Raw genomic sequence first — 7,150 nt, 5'->3', positions numbered from 1 at the left:
AGATCTTGGCTGAGTAGCACCATTTCCTTATAGTGACCTCCATGTCCCTCAGTCTTCCCTGCATGTGGCTTTGTTTCGGATGGTTAAATCTGGTTTGGGGATAAGGCTGCTATTGTTTCAGCTGTGCCATTACACAGAGCAGCGTGGTTGCTCCTTGTAGCTGGATGGCAGTTACTGTGTACACTGAATTTCAGGAGACTCAGGCCAGTCTATCACCATGAATGGCATCAGTTTATACCTATTTTTGTATTTTGTCTTCTAACAAGAGCATGAGCTTTGATTAGTCTGTGGTGTGACATATAACCAATCTTTCAAGTCAGTCTGAGCTGGGTTCAAATTAAAATCCTGGTTCTTCTCCTGATTTGCATATGTAAATGAACGAGATCAAAACAACAGAAGCTCAGTGTTCTTTATTACAACTGGAGTGGTCATTTTGAGAAATAAGTTTGATCTTCCCTGTGTCATCCTGACAACAATACTCATAAATAGGTTAGTTCTACCTTGTTAACGTCAGCCCCACTGTGTCTCAGGTATGAACTGCAGGACAAGAGAATCTCCTCTCATTGGAGAGAACGTTTTCTTAGTCATGTTTTTCATCTGTACCCAGACAGGTTTTTTTCTCTACCTCTCATTCAAGAGAAAGTGATGTTCTGGTGAAAGAATGTGTCTCTGCTCCTCCCTAAGCCAAAATAAGTCCTCAGCTCTGTAGACTATTCTCGGGAATTTCTTCTGGGCAGTTCAGTCATTTGGCCCTGGTAAGGCAAGTTCAGCAGGAACCCTGAACCTTGGGCAAGTGTTTTCTGGGAGACAGAGTCAGTGGCATCTGAGGAGTGGGGTAGAGGGGGAAGTCCAGGTGCTGATTTACATCACTTGGCACAGAGATTAAAATAGGTAGCTCTTCGCAAGTCAGAGCTTTTAGCCAAAGGCTTTGCTGTATCTGGAGAAGTCTTTTGTGCTATCTACATTAAGGGAAAAGCACTTCAGACTTTGAACCTTGAAGTCATATTGTAAAGTCTTGAAAGAAAGAGCTGTGGTTGTTTGCCCTACGCTGCAGATCCTTTCTTGCTGTGGACATCAGGCAATTAGGGGGACAATGGTGGTCTCATTCTCCTGCTTCCTATTGCATATTAGCAGTACCACTTATTTTTAAACCTATTTTACACTGTAAAGCAGAGATCAACTTGAGTGCTTTTAGTTAAAGGGAAAATGGACATTCTCAATGCAGTGCCACTTTCTGCTGCTAGCAGCAGAAAAAATGGTTGAGAGCAGCAGTTGCACTACCTGGAAAGGTAGGGGAAAGAGTTTGTGAGGAGATCTGGGCTCTGTAATAGGACTAGAAACTTCTTCTGGTGATGTATCTGAAGGTGGGATGAGCATCAGTGACCATATGCATGCAGTTGTGGTGTATGTAATGACCTTCTGATTAAGAACAGATGAATCCATCTTTCAACTGTTAGAAATAGTCACCACTGAGGAGCCAGTCCTAAAAACCTGGAATGGTGACTGTGCAAAGGCCACGTACTCAGGGAAAGGTGGCGTTGCTCCATCCAGCTCTACTGAAGAACAGCTCAACAGCTCTGAATACTTACAGCGGGTCTGTGCTATTCTGGCTATGCAGTGATTTAGGGATGAGTTTAAAAATGCTTAAACCAGGCCTGTGGGAGTGCTGGTTTTCACACCTGAAAAAGCAAATTGCTTCATGTTTAAATTTTATTTTTTTTCTGAGTAATTTCTTGTTATCTTTGCATACTTAGTTATTTAGTCTACAGAACTCACAGGCTGGTCTGTTACTCCAGGCTGTGAATTTCAGTTTCTCATCATTAAAAATGGATTTTCACAGTACCTGTTGTATACCTTGTCCCAAGGTGTTTTTTTTTCTTTATTAAAAAATTACTTGTAGCATCCGCTCTGGATTCATGTGTTCCCATAGTGCATGCTGTGACTAGAATTTCCTTTGTTATAAAGTGATTCGAAGTGTCATTGCTAAAATTTAGAAGCATGCAGAGGGTTAGCCTTTGTTGGGTTTGACTTTTTTGCATCCCTCTTTCTTGAATAATTGCTTGTATAGACTTTCACCTAATACGGAACCAGCAAAAAACCCCAACATTTCCAACTGTGTCTTCAGTTTTGAACTCTGTACTATCATGAATTCTAGCCTGTGATCTTTGTATTCCTGACGGTTAGTGGCCTACTGTCCATCTATCAGAAGGTGCAAACTTATTTGTGGTAGGTCTCAGTCATCCCATGGGGAGTAGAGTGGACAAACCCTGACCTCTTCCCGTGATGTAACCGGGGGCATGCTTGGGAGTTTCTGATTCCAGGTATATTTTTTCCTTCCTTTGATGCTGAAGGCACTGTCTGAATGTTGGAGGCTGAGAGGTGCTGGCACTGAATCTCAGGTCTTTCGATGATGAGCACACAGACTCTTGGCAGATCTACTTGGTGTCCATCCCCTTGGCACTGCCCTCCTTGAGGCAGTGGTCCCACCAGCAGCTGTAGCCAGCCCCATCAGTGCTCCTTGAAGCTCAGGGCTTTCTCCCATGTGCCATTTGGACTTGCTGTAGCCTCTGCTGTTTGCTGCCTGTTTGCAGTTTCAGTGGCTCGCCTAGAAGTGTGGTGAATATTACGACTGTGGGAGAAAGGAAGAAGCCAGATTCAGGCCATTAATTAAAGGCTGCCTTGTGTGGTTAAAGCACAGTTGCCATGGCAGCACTGCCCCTGGATGCTCCAGCCTGAGTCACACTCCTGCTCCCCTCTGCTGTGCCGGGGTGCGCGGCTGCCTGCGTGGGGAGAGGGTGACGCTGCTCTCGCTCCTACCCAGACAGTGAGCAAAGGCTCAGTGACTCACAGCAGAGATCAGAGGGGAAGGAGAAGTGTTACTGCGGCCCCAATGAGCTCCACTGGAAAACAAATGCATGACTAGTAGATAAATCTTCATTGACAGGGTAGTGCGTCAGGCTCTGTAGGAGCTGCTGCAGGAAACATCAAGGGGACTTCTATTTTTAACATTTGGTTGGGTGAATGGGGAAAAAAGTATTGAATGTATCTGTGCCTCAGTTTCCACCTCTGTGGCGTGGGAAGGATATGGACAGTACTTGCTGTTTGAGTAATTTTTAAATGTTTGCACCAAAACTGTTTGGCAAAATGCAGTAAACTATGATTTTATTATTGACTTGAGGGTGGTGCAAAGATTGAAATGTCTCTTGTACCAGTCCAAGGGGGAGTGCAATTGATAGCCACCCCTTCTAAAACAGGTATTAAAAAGGGCTTGTTTAAGTGTAACGCTGACTTTGGAGGGGATGTTCTGAGTTCAGTTACCTGAGAGGTAGCCATGAATGCCCAGTTTAGAGAAGTGTATAAAGATGCATCACCTCCACAGTATTTATTTTTTATGTGCTTTATGTATTCCTCGGCTTTGCAAAAATCTCGATGCATTTACAGCGAGACCCACACATTCAGCCCAAGTCTCCTCCTGCATCCGCTCCCCCTTCAGTTAACCATAAGTAACTTGTTTGTCGTCCTGTGACTTCTCTGTTCCTGAAGGCAAACCTGCTGTCCTCTGTGTCCCCGGCGAAGCAGCTGCCAGCACTAACCTGCCCACAGCCGCAGAGGGAGAGCGGGCAGCTCTACCATGCAGGGCACGCCACTGAATGCCAGCACTTGTTTCAGAGCTTTGCTCTCATTCCTGCTGCTTGTAAAACTTGCTGAGGGTAATGTCACCACTTGCCGTTGCAATAAGTCCATGTTAGTTAATATTAGGTGACTGTGTTGTTTCCAGCACAGTACATGTGCGTTCCCTGTTAAAACCCAATGAACTAAACCCTATTTTGTGACGATGTGCAGGAATTTGCTGCTTGCTTGGGCTTTTCTTCACAGTGTAGGAATACGTTCATGTCCTGTGCAGCAGATAAAAGAGGATTTCCAAATATAGCTCAGCCTAGGAGCAGTGTTTATTCTAAACTCCTACAAGGTAGATGCAGCCTGCTTAGGCACCATCAGCACACTGCGGGTCCTGGGCATGGTCTGTGTGAGCATCTTTTAACTGATTTCATTAACATCAATGCTGATGAGGTTGAACTCTGGTTGTGCAGTGCCAAATTCCTCAGAGCTGGGATGAGAGTTTTACTGCATGTACCCTTTGTGGTGTCTAAATTCTTTTGTGGATAAATTTCTCTTTAAGTTCAGAGCAGCTTTATTCAGGGAAAGAGATTCAAAGGGTCATCCAGAGGGCTGATTAGCTTGGCACTGGTTTAAACATTTTTCAAGTAAATTAGCTTGCTGAGGTCTCCTTTGTTAAGTTCCAAGCAGAGCGAATGATTGGGCTCTAATGTGAACATCCGGAAAAGGATCCAGAAAGCTGGTGCCAATGCTTTTTTAGTATCTCTGGCAGATCTTGTGTGCCAAACTGATCATGTGTCCAGAGGTAAACATAATCACCAGCTCTGAGCTGATACCCCTCCACCCCAGCTGAGCTGACAGAGACCTCAGGCTTTTCACTTCCTCTGTAGCAGGTGGATTTTACTTTCAGCACATGGAAATACCAGAATATGTTGTGCCTAGTTAATTGCTGCCGTTGCATCTCTTATTCTCTCTCTGGAATAAAGTTCTAGTGTCAGCCTTTTTCTTTTATTCTAGACGATGCAAGTATTTGACCTGATTAAATTATAGGTGGGGTACTGGCATGCAATTTGAGGATATCAGATATACAAGAGGTCAGACTAGGTAGCCCCATAGTCCCTCTTACAGAAAGAGTGAGACCTAGTAGGATCATTATTATAAAGCAACAAGAAGTTACAGAGCAGCAGGAGCTGACAGTAAGCCACGGGCAAAGCCGTGACATGTGCCACCAGGGTGATGCAGAACACACGTGGCCTTTCCCACAGCTTATCTGACACTGATGTGAGTGGCGTAGCTGGGTGCTGCAATGACTGGGTGCATCAGTGGAAAAACAATAAGCAAAACCTTTTGCAAGTCTCCTCCTCAGCACACAGATTTCCTTGGATATTCTTGCAGTGATTCATTCCAACTCCAAGCTAGCATGTGAGTCCTTCAGAGGACCAGCAGGTACTTCTGCTGGTGTCTCTGGGGATTGCTGCTCTTCTGAGTACTGGCTGCGTGCAGGTTTGAGTCCCAGCTGCCTTCAGGGCATGCAGATTCATGCCCCTTCTCCTTGGAAACGGTCTGTTTTCCATTGTACAAATATTAAAAGTAACTTGTTCTGACTTGTTCGTTTAATTACGGAGTCAGTTTGAAAGCTTCGGAAGAGTGAAGGGAAATAATGTTTTTAATTGGATTTTCTCATTAGTACAAAAAATGAAGTAGGAAATAACTAGAAGATGTTAAGTAAAACTGTCTCATTTAATGAAAAATGTATACCAAAAGGAAGCCAATGCATTCTTATTTAAACGTCATCACAATCTTTGTTTAAACCTTCAGTCTTTTTTCTAATGGAAATGATCTTTCAAACTCTATGAATCTCTAATGCTGGAAGAGACTCCAGCTCTTGGCAGGTGGCATAACTGCTTATGTCCCTGCTGGCCGGGTTTGTCACAGCTGCTGAGCACTTCTGTCCGCTTATGACAATCAAACTTCCATTTCCCTTCTGTTAGGCATTCTGTTTTTTTCCACAAACGCGTATGAGATCAGTACTCGGGGGGGAAAAAAAAAAAAAAAAAAGCAGCATGGTAAAGAGAGCAACTTAAAGGTGAGGTAACCAGGTCCCATTTCATGAGTGCTCTTGACCTTATTCCAGGCTCTGAAGAGATGCCATAAACTTCCCTGTGGTGCATTTAAGAAGCCGTCGCAGTAGTTAACCTGGATCAAGCAGCACATTTGGAGTGTAAAGGCTTAACTGGAGCTTTAATCACCAGCCACACAGCGATCCGTTCTGAAGACCAAAATTTAAAGGAGATTATTTTGAGGTGCTACCCTTATTTTCTAGTGAGCTTGACATATTTAATTACACTTCCCCCCGCCCCCCCCCCCCCCCCAGCAGCCTAAAAGAATGCTGGAAAAAATACAGGAATGGAATAGAGCGACTATGCCGCCTAGTGTTGCCAGGCAGCGGCCGGGGGGGCATCTGTGGGGAAAGCCTGGCTAGCAGCTACTGCCCAGGTCTGTGTTTTTTCTGTTCCTGAACTGTTATAATGACAAGAGAACACATTCAACCTCTAGTTAATGTAGATGATGAACGCCAGCGTGTGCCAACATCACTGGAGTACAAACCAAGACACTTGTACACACACAGTGACCTCTTTCTCCACCATCATCATCTGAAAGCTCTTAATGCTGATTTAACAGATGACGAGTTTATAACCTTTTCGTGGATAAGTGGCAGAGTTAATGCTAGATTTTCAGATTTGAGGAATTCTTTGTATGTAGTGCTCACCAACACAGACTGAGAGTCTAGACAGCTTTTAGGTGACCTGCGCCTGTGGTGACAGCTGGGAAAATAAACAGTTTGAACAGGATGAAATGTTGCTTCCAGGCTCTGTTCAATATATTATCGATGCAGTCGTTATCAGAAAAGATCGAAACTCCGTGCAATCGCTTTATCTGACAGCCTTGTTTTCTCCTCCCTAGCTCGCTGAATGAGTCTACCTAATGTCAGACTCAGTGAATTTAGACAGCTGGCTGTAAGAAACAAACAGACCCTCATTAAGGGAGGCCCTTCGTGCTGCTTTTGTTCGTGCTCATCTGCTTTACTGGAATGGACAAGAAAAGCATGAATATTTAAAGCACTTTGCTGTGGCTGGGAACCAGCTGAACACAATTCTGCTGGTTTGTTTTTTTCCCTCTCCTCTTCCTCAAAAAGGAAACCTCAAATGCCATTGGCCATGCTGTGCCATTCAGACATAGACAAACACTTGCTATAGTTGAAACAGATTAGAATGACAGAGATTCCTTGGTGGTTGTTGGGTTTAATGTGCAAATGCTGTCCTCTATTAAACAGCTCAAAAGCTGATTTGAGAGATGCATGGTTTAGTTGTTTCTATCCAACATCCTTACACCCAGCAGAGTACTTGCCCCGTGGTTTCTCTCCCTAGCAGCCAGTGCTCTCCAAGAGCTGCATTTGGACACTAGCCTTCTGCAGGTTTGGCAGCAGTTTGACATCGGGCAGAGAGTGCAGAGCTCCTGGCTGGAACTAGAG

The sequence above is a fragment of the Athene noctua genome, chromosome 13 (genome assembly GCF_965140245.1).
Source record: "Athene noctua chromosome 13, bAthNoc1.hap1.1, whole genome shotgun sequence".
NCBI classification, from domain to species: Eukaryota; Metazoa; Chordata; class Aves; order Strigiformes; family Strigidae; genus Athene; species Athene noctua.
Note: the sequence above shows the minus strand (reverse complement) of the source record.